This window comes from Leptonotus elevatus, chromosome 1 (assembly GCF_054856555.1).
Source record: "Leptonotus elevatus isolate MCC_2025b chromosome 1, RoL_Lele_1.0, whole genome shotgun sequence".
NCBI classification, from domain to species: domain Eukaryota; kingdom Metazoa; phylum Chordata; class Actinopteri; order Syngnathiformes; family Syngnathidae; genus Leptonotus; species Leptonotus elevatus.
In genome coordinates this window covers 5,751,897-5,769,045 of record NC_141239.1, presented here as the reverse complement: position 1 = coordinate 5,769,045, position 17,149 = coordinate 5,751,897, and the positions used below count along the sequence as shown (strand labels likewise).

General features: G+C 39.4%; 1 protein-coding gene across 3 annotated transcripts in view; it reads right to left on the bottom strand.

The window, feature by feature from the left end:
• Positions 1-17,149, bottom strand: part of gpc5c (glypican 5c) — a 183,233-nt gene that overhangs the window by 106,386 nt on the left and 59,698 nt on the right. The gene's annotated exons all lie outside the window — the stretch shown is intronic.

Below are 17,149 nucleotides of genomic sequence, written 5' to 3'. Positions count from 1 at the left end.
TCTCGTGACCTGACGATGGCGTGAGAAGGCAAATCCCGCGCGGGTGCAGCGAGAGCACGCGTCCTGGTGTCGGACCACCTGTTTGTCCTTGTTTTACCTTCACAATTTCAGCAATTTTATGGAACGTTCCGTGTATGATTGCCTGAGGACGGCGACTGATGAAGGACGGCGACTGATGAAGGACGGCGACTGATGAGGGGCAGGTTGCCAGCTCGGGAGGCCGCCGAGGAAATGCGACGCCCCAACTCACATGGACATGTCGGATGAATGTCATACAGCACAAAGCTTTGCATATCAACAGAGTATGCATTCAATATATTTATGATGCTTTTTGTACTAACGTGTCAATGTATCCGTGTCTCTTAAGTGTCTCATCCTGAGTGTAAGAAGAGCTCAGCGAGAGAATGAGCTCCGGCTAGCCTAGCCCAGGGCCATCCCTCCTCCGGGGGAGTATTGCCTTACAGATAGCAATGGTGGTCTTGCCTTCCTAGTTTATTTATCATGGGATTACCCAGTAGAGCCCAGCGAACTTTCTCAACCCTCCCCCCCCTCTCTCGCCCAATGCATGCAGCAATATGGGATGACTGCCCATTCTTTTGGAAAATGGTACTTCATTTATATAGCGCTTTAACACCTTACAAGGCTTAGCATTCAGCTATTAGCATTCAGCTATTAGCATTCAGCTATTAGCATTCAGCTATTAGCATTCAGCTATTAGCATTCAGCATTCCCACGCAATTTCTGCAAAAAATGCACTTAGTCTAATGTATATAGCGCTTTAACACCTTACAAGGCTTAGCATTCAGCTATTAGCATTCAGCTATGAGCATTCAGCTATTAGCATTCAGCATTCCCACGCAATTTCTGCAAAAAATGCACTTAGTCTAATTTATATAGCGCTTTAACACCTTACAAGGCTTAGCATTCAGCTATTAGCATTCAGCTATTAGCATTCAGCTATTAGCATTCCCACGCAATTTCTGCAAAAAATGCACTTAGTCTAATTTATATAGCGCTTTAACACCTTACAAGGCTTAGCATTCAGCTATTAGCATTCAGCTATTAGCATTCCCACGCAATTTCTGCAAAAAATGCACTTAAGTCTAGTTTATGTAGCGCTTTTACACCTTACAAGGTCCTCAAAGCGCTTTACATTCCACTACTCGTTCATCTATTGATGACGCAGCATCAGGAGCAACTGGGGGTTCAGTATCTTGCTCAAGGATTTTTATTATGTACCGAGTGATTTTTCACACTTGAAAAGAAACAAACATCAAGTACAGCATATTCTTACCAACGTGCATAGATGTAGGGCTGGGTTTAAAAAAATATATTTTCCTTTTCGAGTCTGATATCGATTCATAAAACCACGAATAGATTATTTTAATCTCTTTTTCCCGTAAATTCATAAGAAAATTTAATTTTAAAGGCCCTTTTTTTACTTACTGTTTCTTGAAATTTACTGTTTGCATGAATTTTAATGTATTTTTTTTTATATTTATGAAAGACCTGACATAAATGATCTTTGTGCAGTTTGTCACTTTTTTTTTTTTTTACTCGCGACTGCAGCTTCTGTGTCAGGCTCGTTCATGGTGTGCGTGTGAGTACGTGCACGATCTTAAGGTGACAGCCACAGTTGACATGACTTCAAATGAGGTAAGAAAAACTCGCCCCTCCCCTCCCCAAAGAAACTGTGGCGTGTGCGGCTCTGCACATTCTACTATAAAGGGAAGATAAAACTGATAGATGCAGTCAGAATAAAACAGTCAAGGCTCTTCATACTCATCTGGGCATGAGGTGGAGCATGCATAATGTTAAAAAAAAGCTTTAGTATTACCTTTTTAAATGTTACAGTGCACCTTTAACGCACTTTAAGACAATTCAGAATCTTTTTTAATTGATATTTACAACTTTTGAATTAGAATTATGAAAATATTTTCATCTCATTCTTGCTGATTTCAATCACTTAAGTGATTATAACATGTCTTACTTTCATTAATAAACTAAATAATTCAACCAGTTACTGCCTCCGCAAAATTTAATTTGGAATTTAATGTTTGTGGAGTTTTATATATTTAAGAATTGATGTTAAATAATTAATTAATTTGCACCCTAAAACGTATAAAAACGTTCTATTTTAAATATTGCCATGGTTCCAAAAATGTATTTATACATTTTGATGGGTTTTTTTCATACAGAAGGCGTTGACCTGAAGAGGTCGCTTAAAGCAATAGTAGTTATTATAAAAAAAATCAGCCAGCAGGTGGCAGCAGAGTATAAGAGATCAACCAGGGCCATGTTGCAACAAAGCTCTTTCCCCCAGTGTTTTCAACAGGTTTGTGTATAATTATGAAACTTAGCTACATTCTAATGCTAATTGCTGCAAAACAGAAACATATACAAATAAATAATACACTTTTTTTTTTACTGACTGTAATCTTGCTTTTGGTAAGTTCCATGTTTCTATAGCAATAGAACACAATATTCTGCAGGCCTTGCAAAATCAGTTAAAATCCAGTAAAACAGCCGGGAGCGAAGTGGGTTGCTTCAGTGAAAATGGCTGGGAGTGAATACATGTATCAATATCGGATTGAAGTGAATCCAATCGGGCAAAGTCGAATCGAACTGAGCTCTTGTGAATCGAAATCGAATCGATTGAAGAAATTAGAATCGATACCCAACCCTACAAAAATGTAGATGATTTATCATTCAATGTAGTGATGGCCAAGTGTGTTGGAATAGGAATAAAAATTGTAGATAGGGATCCTTAATATTAACAGCTCCTGACCCTTATTAAAACAACATTCCCCTTCTTAACGGCGTGTTGGGAGTAGAATTTATCTATTATGCAACTTCATCACAAAGACAAATTCCCTGAAGGAAACATCAATCCTTCACAGTACAAACCGCTGCTGCTGTTGCAGTTTGCAAAATCAGTCCCAAATGTTTTTTGTTCCGCATTGCTGTTTTGTAAATCTTTGATTGAAAGTGTAAAAGGAAGATCAAACATTCTCAAACATTATTTTTGGATGGTTAATTTGTGTTGTTCTTGGCTGTACAGAAACAAGAAAGTCAAAAGTGGAGCAGTGAAAGTGGAACCTTTCAAATTTCTTGGGATTAAGGACCGTAAACATGTCTTCCGATGACAAACCGCTACCTTTGAGTCGTCCAAGTTCCTCTCAGCATGTAACAAAAACATGAAATGCCTCCACAGCAACATTGCATTGATATTTTACATTGAACTTGATTACGTAAATTTATACAACACAGGAGCTGCGGTCCAAAATGGACGCATGTGCAGCTAAAGCATTGTGAAACGTCTTTATTGGCTGATTGGCTCCATGCTGGAGAACAGAAATTTAAAAGTCAAGCTCATCATCAAGTGGTTTACATTGGATTTTAAAATAACATCTTTTATCATCTTACTAATTGACTGTTAACCAATCAAGAATAATTTCACGCTGCCCTAAAGATAATGGCAATAGCTAATCAAAGTTAGTCAACTTAGAAGAAGTCTAACAAACTAAATTGTTGAAATAAGCAAAAATGGAGGTAGATTACTTAATTTTTAAAAAAAAAAAAGAAAAAAAGTTTAAATGGATACTTGAGTCATTGAGCCATTTCCTGCAGTAAAAAGTTAATATTTTGTCCAAAATTAATTTTAATAACTTCATGAGTTTTCATGAACAATAAATACCTTTAGGAACACATTTTTCCCACATGCTGTCGACTAAAAGATGACATCACCTGTGTTGAAGAAATAGGTAACGACCATTCATGGCTTAGTTTGCTGACATGCAAGCAAGCCGTTGAAGCCACAGGGCGGCCATTTTACTCCTCCCATCTCGTGAGCAGACTACTGTATAAACTATATACGAACAGATTAAACATATATATAGTTCGTAGGCTCTTAGTATAGGGGCACGGTCATATTTTTTAACAAAAAATAAAAAATAAAAATAACAAGTGGACAGTATGTGCTGCTTTGAAGACCCCCTATTTCTTTTATCGCTCCATTCCTTAGACCCCAATATTAGATTTGGCAGAGGCATCTTTTGATGAATTACAGTTATAATTCTTTAATTAAAAAATATACAAGTTTTTTCCTGTAAACATTAACTCATTAACTCCCAGCTATTTTCACTGATTTTGCAAGGCCCACAGAATATTGAAAGTATATTTGTATCTGTTTCCGTTTTGAAGCAATTGGCATTCGACTATAGCTAAGTTTCATCATTATTCACAAACCCGTTTAAAGCACTGGGTAAAAGAGCTTTCTTTGCAAAATGGCCCTGGTTGATCTCTTATACTCTACTGCCACCTGCTGTCCATTTTTTGTAATAGCTCCCATTGCTTTTAAGCGACCTCTTCAGGTCAAAAGCTGCATCAAAGCCGCTTAGGTGTTTCAAATGATCAGCTAATCAGCAAGCTGATAACGATCCTCAGCTGTGTTGGCTGTAGGAGACATGGAAAACAGGCTGGATAGGGGTACTCAAAGACCGGGGCTGAGAACCAGTGCTTAAGCATTAAAAAAATAAAAAACAAAAAAATAAAAAACACTGAAAACGTATATATACGTTTTTGGGATCACGGCAATCTTGTTCATGTTTAACAAATTTAAACTCAAACATTTACAATTTCGTCACTGTAAATGTATAGGATTGCATGCCGAGTAACGTTTCTTGGGAGTAATATGTAGTAGTGTAATAAGTAATATGGCGTCCAGTCATATATATACAGATCAGGTGAGCCGTGATTGGTCGTTTACCCATTTCCTCAGGACAGGTGATGTCATCTTCAGTCGCCAGCAAGTGGCAACATTTGTTTTTAAAGGTATTAGTTGTTCATGGAAAATAATGAAGTTATCACATTCTTTATAGACAAAATATTACAGTCTCGCTGTTGAAAATGGCTCAATGAGTCAAGTGTCCTTTTAAACAAACAAATGTGTCTTTAGAGGGTTGAGTTGGACTGCTCTCCCACTTGAGCAAGAGCAAGACTCAAGCCAAATGGTCTTTTAAAGGGGACTTTTTCCTGATAGCTCACGAATGGATTTATTGATGAGCAATTATGGAATGACAAGTCCTAAATTTGCGATATCTGAAAGGACAACCGTTCTAAAGAGTCTACATGAGACATACTAGACTATATATACATCAAGCCAAATAGTGTGCGGTTGACATGTACACTGTACATTATACAGTAAATTACTCAAATGGAAAGAAACAAGTAACGACGCTGTCTACGTTTTCATTCATCTCAGAGCAAACCTTTACAGCTGACATACATGATATAAATCCATAATCTCTGCCAGGTATGATGGATGATGGACACTCGGACCAAAACCAAGAAGCAAGTGGGAGAGGAAGTCAACCCCATTTTTATTTATTTTTTTATCAATATGCTATTGTGGATCAAAACTAATAATTAAATTAATAAATAAATAAATAAAAGTGAAAATAAAAACGGATATAAAAAATATTATTCAAAAACTAAATATAAATGGAAATAACATATATATAAATATATATATATATATTGTACCCCTAAATAAACACATAAAAGTATAAATAAATAAATACATAAATAATAAACGAGATTCAAAATATTAAAAATAAATGTTGAAATAAATACAAAAATAAACATATAAATATAAATAAATATCAATCAATCAATAAAAACGCTCCGCTCTCACATTTATTTATTTCGTGCTGCAGACGCTCTGTCAGGACGAAATGTTATTCAAATGAGGGGGCGGCCCTAAGCGTGTCTTGGGTTGGACTCCCAAGTCATTTCAGCCCGATTTTACTATAGTAGAACAAATACAGCAATGCTGGCTCAGCTCATAAAGAATGTTTTCTGTTTGTGCTCTGAGTTCAACCAATCATAATATTATTAAAAATATATATATTTAAACACTCACGCCATGTGGCTTTGAAAGTGGCGAATCAGGCGGCAGACTTTGTCAGGTTTGTCATCAAGAAGACAAAAAGCAAGCAAAAACTAAGAAAGAAAATGGAATAATCATGTGAATAACTCCCCAAGGATTATCTCAAATCGATATAAATCACGGACATCATTAACGGAGGCCGGTTATTAATGTTTATGAATTAGAGTTGACAATCACTTGAAAAGCGATACCGTTAATTAGTTCGTTTCGAATCTGCATCACAGTCCTCGTCCCTAAAATGAACAAATCTCCAGCTAATTGTGACAGCCTTCCTCTTGGCCGCTCCCAAAAATATCTTGGACCTGGTTTGTATGATTTACGTTCATGACCTCACCTTCCATCATTTTTCCATTTCCCCCCCCCAAAAGTTTGATGCCATTATATTTCCATTTCTTTGCATCCAACTCGTGTTGTCTTCATTTTTCTCTTAAGCGTGCAACTTTGTAACCTACGTGGATCGGCCCGGCCCGTCGGCCCCCACCCACCCGCAGCCTCTTTTGTGTTTTCGTCTCGCATTGGAATGAGGTCATTGCTAATTAAAATGAGACTCAGTCCCTAATATATCACAGGGACAAGTCCTTGAGATCTAAATCACTCGGGGGAACACTTATTCTCACTCACTCCACTTTGAGGGTTTATAGCGAAGCGAAGCAAAGAGTGAACCCCGCCCAGCCTCAAACCGGGGTACAAAACATGCAAAGCCAACACGGCGGCAGACGGCCAGGCTGGTTGGTACGGCCGCCGGAGTGCAGACTTAATCACAGACAGCCTCGCGACCACATTTGCTTCTCGATTGTTCCGCGTAACTATGGGCGTTACTTCAGAACCCAGCAAGTAACATTTTCCTCCCTCGTCTTTAAGTACATAATTACGAGAATTACCGGCACAATGCGTGGAAAATATCTCAAATCCAGCGGCGTTATCCTAACAAGGTGGTCAATAGACAGAATGAGGTCAAATGAGTTTCTCGCGTCTGCGTCTGGGATACAGTGGAGGCTGTGAGAGAGAGCACGTGGACTGAGGAATTCCTGCGTCCGTTTGAAGCTGCCCAGTGAACCAGCAATTACCATTAAAATGCTAACACAGATGAGGTAGGCATCCGTGTAAGTGTCACAGCTGTAGCCACAGCTGCGCAATATGACGACGAACTGAAGTAAGTTTAGCGACTGGAGCTCGAAGGCCGGCCAACATCTGGCCCATGGTCACCCAGGTATCGAGTGCCGTTGCCGCTGCTGTGGTCTCGGAGGCACAGACGCGGATGGCACGGGCTATTTAGGCCGGCGAATGGGAGAAAGCTTGGGTGGTGGTTGGAAAAGGACTATAAAAAAAAAAAAAAAAAAAGTCCTTGTGAGCACGTAAGCCATTGTAAAAAGAATGAGGCACGAGAAGGGGAAGAAATATTGCATCATCTCATTGGCATCAGAATTACATATCTTAATAAATGGACAGCCTCCCCCTCATGCGGTTCTCAATGCTGAACATGTCTTTAATCTTACTGAAAAGTGAATATTTCCAAAAATGAACAAATACAACAAATATATATAAATAAAAAACCACATTGAAGAATGAACTGCTGTGGGCGTGTCTGCTGAATGTGCTGAAGCCACGCCCCGTTCAGCTGTCAGCTGTCAATTACTACGATCAGGAAAAATGGATGCTACTAGGGCTGCTCGATTATGGGTAGAATAATAATCACGATTATTCAAACAATTATTATTTTTTTGTTACAAAACAAGAAAATGTTTAGGCATTAAAAAATATAAAGAAAAAAATATATATATAGAACGTTTTTGGGCCAAACTGAAATTATAATAATATATATTTATTACAATATATATTTATTTATGTTGGAAAAAAATTGAAGTTGGAGTTCTTGGTACAAACCAAGAAAATGTTTAAATGTAAAATAAAAAATAATAATAAAAAATATTGAGACAAATAACATTCTTTGAAACCCTATAATTATGCAGGTTAGTTTTGGATGATTTATTAAATTAGTAATTTAAAAATTTAATAAAAGGTGCAAATGTATAAAATTAAACAACTCAAAAATTAGTAAAAAAATTTTTTTTTACGATTATGCTGATTTTGTAATTGCGGAGTGTCATAATTGCAATTGTAGTTGAATTTCGTTGAATTGCACAGCCCGAGATGCTACGTCATGTATCTTTCTTATGCCTTATCTTATACTGCAAATCCACTTATAGCCTCTGGTGGCTGGGAAATGTCCCACCCGGTTGTCCGTTTCCACACCGCAACAACGAGGCGCTCTAAAGCAACCATGGCAGTGCAAAGCCCGTGCCCACACGCTGGCTGTCACGCCAGACTTTACCCCTCATTCACCCCTCGCTCTTCTGCCTTTAGTCCATGGGCCCTGTGGCTTTATCCTGTTGGGCTTACTACCGTGGCTTTTCACACGATGAAACTGTGCACATTCATTTATGATAGAGTGGTCCTTTGCTACTTCGCTAATTCGTCTATCGCGGATTTTTATTTGGGTCCCTAACTCATAAATTGTGGGGTTTACCTCAGGTTGTACCTCGATATTTCGCAGGTTTTTCAGAGATTATACACTCCCCATTTCCCATACTTATTTATGTTGCTATTTTTTGGTCATTTTTGTAATATTTGAGTAAATAAAAAGAGCTCTTTCTTTCATTCAACACAAAAAGCTCAATGAAATGGTGTCCTTAAATGTTTTAAACCAAAATGGAAACAGCTTCCATACTATGTTGATGTTTTTAGTTAAACTGTTTAAAAAATTGTTATTGATCATTTAATCCGAAATGTGCTTTGTGAATTTTAAATATGCCTCACTCTCTACTGTGCTTTTTATTTATTTGTTATTATTTTTTTGCTGCTGCCTGTCTTGGCCAGGTTCTCTTGAAAAAGAGGTTTTTAATCTCAACAAGACCAACCTGGTTAAATAAAGGTTAAATAATAAATAAAATCTATTACATTTTTAAAGAAAAATAGAACATTTTGTAAATTAACAAATGTGTAGCCTACAATGATGAGTTTAAAAAAAGAAGAAGACATTTTTCTACTTTTAATTCTTAGCAAGTCAGTGTCCCATCACTGGTGAGCTATTTTTAGAACAGATTCCAGTTACTCATACATGCTGGCACCAACACATGTGATCATGATATATGTGAGCCGCTAGCCGTGGCTAGCTCTGGCTAGCTTTGGCTAGCTTTGGCTAGCTCTGGCTATAAATAGATGTTCAAGATGTTCGATTTTGAGATCTCTCCAAATAACCTCCTTAAAAGCTTCTTATTTTCCTTTCCTAGCAAGTTGAAACTGTTGTTAAAGTGTGCGAAAAGAAGTGATGAATCAACCATGTTGTTGTTGTTGTTTTTGTTGTAACATGCTAGCGCTAGTAGCTAGCGCATTTGGGAAACCAGCTTTCTTGGTTAAAAAGTAACCCGAGAGTCTTCACCTCGAATTCACAAATGATAAATGCACATAACAACCAACCAGCTTAGTGGACTAGTGGTAGAGTGTCCGCCCTAAAACTGGGAGGTCGTAGGTTCAGTACCCGGCCGAGTCATATCAAAGACTTATAAAAATGGGACCCATTTGCCTCCCTGCTTGACACTCAGCATTAAGGGTTGGAATTGGGGGGTTAGATCACCAAATGATTCCCGAGTGAGACTCCTGCTGCTGCTCACCGCTCCCTCAGGGGATGGGTCAAATGCGGAGAAAGAATTTCGCCCCACTTAGACGGGTGTGACAGTCAGTGGTACTTTAAAAGCCGAAAGGTACAGATGACACAAGAATGTACGCCGTGTTTTGGGAGCCATCCTTCCTCAGAGCATATACGCTGCCATGTAGTCCGGTCTGGGCAGTAACATCGGCAAATGTTTGTAATCGAATCGATTCCACTAATCAAACGTTCAGCGTGTACCGCTGCAAGGAGTGTTGAGCTAAATCTTCCGCATAAATCTCTGGGGGTCACATTCATCAATAACAAAAAGAACATTTGGTGTAAACACAATAGAAACATTTTATCCTGGCTAGCAAATCAGAGAGGTCGCAAAGACCTGAAATTTTAGGGGCAGATATCCGACATTTAGGAGCAGTCTGCAGCCTTGCAACGGATTCTTAAGCGGATTGCTACTCGCAACATTTGTATGTATGAAAAAAATAAACCGAGGCGGGAGATTGACAGGCAAATCGGTGCAGCGTCTGCAGTGATGCGGGTTTTGTATCGGTCTGTTGTGGTGAAGAAGGAGCTGAGCCAAAAGACAACGGTCTCGATCTACGTTCCTACCCTCACCTATGGTCACGAGCTGTGGGTCGTGACCGAAAGAACGAGATTCTCCCTTAGAGATAGGGTGAGAAGCTCGGACATCCGGGAGGGACTCAGGGTCGAGACCGCTACTCCTCCGCGTGGAGAGGAGCCAGTTGAGGTGGTTCGGGCATCTGGTTTGGATGCCTCCTGGACGCCTCTCCCTAGAGAGGTGTTCCGGGCATGTCCCACCGGCGGGAGGCCCCTGGGACGATCCAGGATACGCTGGCGAGACTATTTCTCTCGGCTGGCCTGGGAACGCCTTGTGATGTCGCCGGAGGAGCTGGTTGAAGTGGCTGGGGGGCGGGAAGTCTGGGTTTCCCTCCTAAAGCGGCTGCCCCCGCGACCCGACCCCAGATAAGTGGTAGTGGATGAATTGATGGATGGATGAAAAAAAACTGGTAGCCTATGTTCTTTAGAAACTTTTTGGGCATGTTTTTGCAACTTTTCACCCTCACTCCAACTTAAAAATGGACGAAGTACTCCACGGCCCACAGTCTACTTATTTTCTTCAGCGGACGACAATGCGCTCTAACTCAAGTCGGACTTATTTTAAAAATGTTACTACGCCTTTCTCTGCGTGACATGTTCACACTCACGTTCCCTCAACAAGGCGCCCGAAAGCGGCCAAGCTAGCTTTGGCTAGCTAAATGAAAGTCACAATTGCGCTGGAAACCTGCTGATGCCAACAAACATCTTCAAGTTCTTATACAGGGAATCCTCAAGTTACGGTGGAGTTCCGTTCCTACGCTGGCGATGTAACCTGAATTTCAACTTAAGTCGTTTCCCCGTTAAAGTCGATATTTACATCAAAATACTTTGTACAGTAATTTAAAAAAACATATGTTCGCGACCCGGAAGAGCTGCACCCAATATTTTGTGTTTCCGCACGGACATTTATTGCTGACGGACGGTCGAGCGGAGCTAATTCAAACTTAAACACAGAAATGTGACGCGCCTGATGGCGAGCCGACCGGCTGATGGACGTCCGTTACTGGAGGTAACAACAACACAACTTTAAATAACTTTAAAATGGCGCGCCACGGACGCGGCGCGGGCGCCGTAAAGTCGAAACGACGTAGGTCGCGTACGACGCAACTCAAGCACTCCCTGTACTCGTGTTTTCAGCTATTATCTTCAGAAATATCTGAATTCACTTTTACGGGGTCTTGAATTTACGACCCCACACATCTCTGCAAAACGGGTATTGCTTCGGAGTGTGACGTGATTTCAGCATTTTTGATTCATGGTTCACAGAGAGAAACGAAGTCCTCTGGACCACCGCCTTGTGCTCCGCTCCAAATGTAACGGCTCGGCATTAAATCATGTGGCGATTGCTTGGTTAGGAACCATAAAGAAGACATGTGGGATTTTCTTTTTTTGTGGTGTTGGAGGCTACTTTATATTGTCAGCATATTACAACCGCGAAGCACAAAAAAAGGAGGAGCGGAGAAAAAGATGTGTGAGGCTGTCTTGAGTGGAGGCTGCACCCACTGTCATTAGCTAATGGGGTGCTGAGTACGTCAGCCAGTCGGCTTGAGGGTTCGACACAACGCCAGCGGCGCATACAACTTATAAAGATGAGTATAGATTGGCCGGGAGAATATTTTGTGTCGGCCTCCACTGCGTCGGCTCAAATATCGTGTTTGCAGGGATCCTTCTTAAAGATCAAACACAGCAACTCGGTTATGTTTATCCAAAGCAAATAAGCACCATGCAGTGTACATTCAACGCTGCCAGCTGACTGAAAGCAACCCCAAAAAAAAAAAATACATGTTATATGAAGCACAATGTTTGCAGTTTCTTAAGGTGAAACCATGGTGAACTTGTCGCCATTATTTCCATTATTTAAAGGCTCGGGCTGCCATTATGGTTCCAGCATGAGCCCTAATAAGAAGCTGGGGTAAAACCAGCAAGAATGAAGGGTAGGCGTGCAATATTTGGATTGCAAATATATGGTCAATTGCATTAATCCAGACCATTGATGCTATATTCTTAGCAGTGAACGACGAGAGCCTTCAAGAAGGATGGTGAGAGACGGAAGAATGTGTCACGTGTGAAGGACTGCATGGTCCAAAGGCTTTCGAAATCCATCTTTCCACAAAGTGGTTCAGTTCATTTCGATTAGCCTCAGCTCAGAATTCAGAAGGAGACATGCGTATTTTGACTACGGGGAGTGATGGCAGAATGTCTGGGTCTGCTAAGTAAATAGTTTAACATTTTAGCAAATACCTATTCTGTATCTTGCCAATAAATATTTTTTTTCCAGGTCCATACTGTACCCCCCCCCCCCTTTAAAGGAGCACAGGTTGTGCCTTGTTTTTCCCCTCTCTCCTTCGTGTATTTTTTTTTTCGAACAAACTTGGGCCATTAATTAGCGAACCACCAGGCTTCCCATTCTGTCTCCCTCTGTTGGTCTTTGTTATTCAAGTTTCGAGGTTGGGTTGTGACTGTGGAGACAAAATCCTTGTGTGTTTGTATGTACTCAACTTACGAACACAATAGGTTTTGAGAGGTGGTTTGTGTGTTAAATTTGTTTGTAAATTGAACCACATTAATTTGTTTCAAAATTTGATTTTATCCCTAATTTCTTTTTAAATAAAATAATAAAAATATGAAAAAGATTTTAAAATATATATATATATATATATATATATATATATATATATATATATATATATATATATACCATGCATAAATTAAATTTAAAAAACCTAGATTCAATTACATGAAGTGGAAGGCATTACGTATTGGGTGTAACAGTCTCAGGAAACTAAGCTTTCCCACTGTCCCTGAAATACACTCAATTGTGATTGCCGCAGATGACGAGTCAAGATGGCGACCCCCGAGTCAGATTGAATTGATTTCGAAGCTGAAGAGATATCGTACGTTTTGCTACAAAGCCGATGAAGAAGACAACCGAGGGATGCTTTTCATGAATATCCCTCCAGGAGAGCCTCTGAAAAGTACTCACAGTGTGGCGCCAATATCGAGTGCATGCGTGCGCCGTGGCTGTGATGTTCATCGCCGGACAGAGAGGTAGTTGAAATGCGCAAATGTATGATGTGGCGCACTTAAATATTAAAATGCACGCAAAATACAGCTTTTATAGACATCAGTCAGCCTTTGTTCGTATCTACAAATGTTCGTTTTATTCATTCACTGTCGTTGACGGCTATAAACGTCAAAAATTCATTTGAACTATTTCTATTAGTTTAACATTTTTTCAATTTCCATTTTTCTATTAATTTTTCATTTTTTTTATTGTACATTTAGTTTTGTACGTCAAATTTGTGATTAATCGCGAGTTAACTAGTGAAGTCACGCGATTAATTACGATTAAAAACTTTAATCGCCTGACGCCCTGAATTTTTAATAATATTTTCTTTCTTTCTTTTTTAATTCATTCACTGCCGTTGACGGCTATAAACGTCAAAAATTCATTTGAAGTATTTCTATTAGTTTAACATTTATTCAATTTCCATTTTTCTATTAGTTTTTCATTTTTTTTATTGTACATTTAGTTTTGTACGTCAAATTTGTGATTAATCGCGAGTTAACTAGTGAAGTCACGCGATTAATTACGATTAAAAATTTTAATCGCCTGACGCCCTGAATTTTTAATAATATTTTCTTTCTTTCTTTTTTAATTCATTCACTGCCGTTGACGGCTATAAACGTCAAAAATTCATTTGAACTATGTCTATTAGTTTAACATGTTTTCCACTTTTGTTAACAAGAGTATGAAAACCTAGAATTTTTTTATTGTACATTTAGAACATATAGAATGTGTGATAAATCCCGTTAACTAGTGAAGTCATGTGATTAATTACAATTCAAAAAATGTAATCGCCTCTTGCCCCTCATTTTTAAGAATCTTTTTTTTTTAATGAATTTATGGCAACGAATGAGGTTTAAGTAAAAATAACCTGTCAAAGCAAAATAAGTAAATTTAGGTTAAATTTAAGAAATTATATCTTACGTCTTAAGATTTCTGTTTTTGCAGTGTAATAATAAGTTTTTGTTTCTATTTGTAATGCACTTTGCATTTCAAAAAAAATTCTAAATGATCAAGAGACTATTAAAAAAAAAGGTTCTAAATGGTGCTATGCCAACCCCCCCCCCCACCCCCCCCCCCCCCGTCTAGTTCTTAAAACCTCCAACCTCCACTCCGCATGGTCGTTCTTTTCCTTGCTTCCATCAGTCTTCTCCCAAATGAAAGCAATCTCATTACAATAGCCAACAGACCAAGGGCAAAAGCTGACAAGTGGTGCAACAGCTTGTTACAAGGAATCATATCCAGCTGGCGATCATTTATTTTTATCATGATGCAACGCCGTAGACTCGAAGTCGTTCCTTCTATTGTCTACTAACATTACTCAAGGTTAATTGAGCGTGCGCTGTTTGTCTCCTGCAATGACTAACGTGGTGGAAGTTTGATGAGGTTACGGTTCGTAAATTGAGACATGATTGTAAAAGTGTCTGCCTTTAGATATTAAACCACAAGTCAGTGTTTAGATCAGAACATACGACTGAAATAGAAGAAGTGGGGAAATCCCCCGTTCTCCTGCATTGTTGTTGTTAATGCTGCTTCACCGGAGTGACGGCAGAGCAGTTTCCCGGATTTTGTAGCGGAAAACCGACCACCCCAAACTAAATCAAGTAAAGCCAAGTTCGGCCGTGCCAAGCAGAGTATGCACTGTGCATTGGGAAAAAGGATCTTATACAAAAACAAAAACAAAAAAAAAGGCCTCTTGAGCTCAGAGGAACGTGAGTGAAGGCCGCATTAACACAGAGGACCACCGAGTGCTGGAGCCCCAATTTTCACAAAGTGTCCCAAAGTAGCGACTTTTTCTCCAGGAGGTTCGCTCAGTTTCTCCTAATTGTGTCAACTCGACATAATCCAACCACAGGCTCCCTTAACATCCATATCCACTTTCCTCTCGACCCAATAATCACGCTCAATCTCAATATGAGCAGCAATTGCAATTTCTGCAGAAATTGCGTGGGAATGCTGTAAAGCTGAATGTTAAGATTTGAATGCATTACACATTTTTTTATTGTAAATAAATTGACAAATGAATAAACAGAACACTTGGACTGCAATCCGTCTAAAGTGGGATTTAATCATTTCAGATGAATTATAATCCATTTCCTGATATAGTAGTCAGTTGGTATCGAACCATGGACTAAAATGTGGTCCAAGCGGGTTTTGAACCCAGGTGGTGTGAGGCAATTGCTCTAAGCACTGACCTAACTTGTTCAAATTCGTGGCTAATTTATACTTGGACTGACTTCACTTCCGGTGGCAACTTATTCCATTTGCGTGCAGCATAATAGCTGAATGCTGCTTCACCATGTTTGCTTTGAAACCTTTGCTCCACTTAAAGACCCAAGTCTGCAGACCACAGAGCCCTACTGGGTTTATAGTCAATTAGCATTTCTTTAATGTATTCAAGACCCAAACCAGTCTGTGGTTTATAGACCAGTAGCAGAAAAGACAATTGGTCTTAAAATATCTTAAATCAATCTTTTAAAAGTCTCAAAAAAATGATTCATAGGATTCTTATGATCGTAAATAGTTTTATTAAAAATAACTAGACAAAGTGCAATTTCTGCAGAAATTGCGCTGAAAAGTGGAATGCTATTAGCTGAATGCTAATATTTGAATGCATGTGCTTATGAAGTAAATTGAAAGATAAATTACTAAAGTGCTCAAATGCGGTGGTCGGCAATTGCGCTAACCATTGAGCTAACTTGACTCGTTCAAATTCATGGCTAATGTTGTTTTTATTTTTGAAAAGTGTCATCTGATGCTGAAAGGTAACATGCATGCAATCATTTCAGCGAAATTATAATGCCTTTCCTGATCTGATAGTTAGTTGGGTTATATGGATATATTTGTACAGTGGAAGGTGGGATTCGAACCCGCAACCTCCTGGTTACTGGACAATGCACTTTACCAACTGCACCAATGAGCAGTATCAGAGAGATGGTAATGATGATCAGTTGTATTGCAGGTATGGAAGTGTGACTGAAAAAAATTCAATGTCTGTCCCATTGAACATAAATGGGGAAAAAATTGATATTTAACGTTAAATTGTGCGAGTACTGGAAGTAATGTGGAATCAGAGGATATATACCCCAGGAGGCGCGAATTTTTGTTAAACTTGAACGGTGTACATCTGAAGTGTTATCTAGGAGTTAAAAATCACAATAACATAATCGACGGTCCTGCCACTCTGCAAAGCTATCAATGGCTGCCTTTCTGTCTTTGCTCGTTTTGTCAAAGGGTGGGCGTTTATCCAAGCCTCTTACACGATTTCTTAAAACCTGATACTTGGACATAGAGTGTGTGTGTGTGTGTGTACAGTATCAGTGGAGCGGTCCAGGTTGAGTGCAGCGTACAGTATAGTGCGGAGTCTGTGTTGTGTGCAGCACATTAAGTGGGAGAGAGCGACCGCAAAAAGGCTTGGGGATAACATCCCAGTCAAAAACCACACAGTCGCAATAATTCATTTCACTTTGTATAATATTCTGACTTTGCACAAAAGTAAATAAATCATGTATTGCTATGTGTTTAACTTCGCATGTCAAACATATACGTTACAAAAGTAAACAGTAGGTCAGATCTGGTATTTGCGCTTTATTGACTTTGCGTTAAGATGGGAATGATAATGTGCATAGTATAATAAGAAATTGGCCATTAAGTGTGTTTGCCTGGGAGGAGAGTGCACTGAGGTGTGGAGGTGAAGGTGGATACGCTGACACAGTAGTTGGGCATTGGAGACTCAACAGTTTTCCTTGACGGGTCCCGGAGGTGTTATTAAAACATTGTGATTTAGAAAGGCCACCGGCCGGTTGACGACAACACGCAGCAATACGGCTTCGACGGCTCTGAGCAGTCA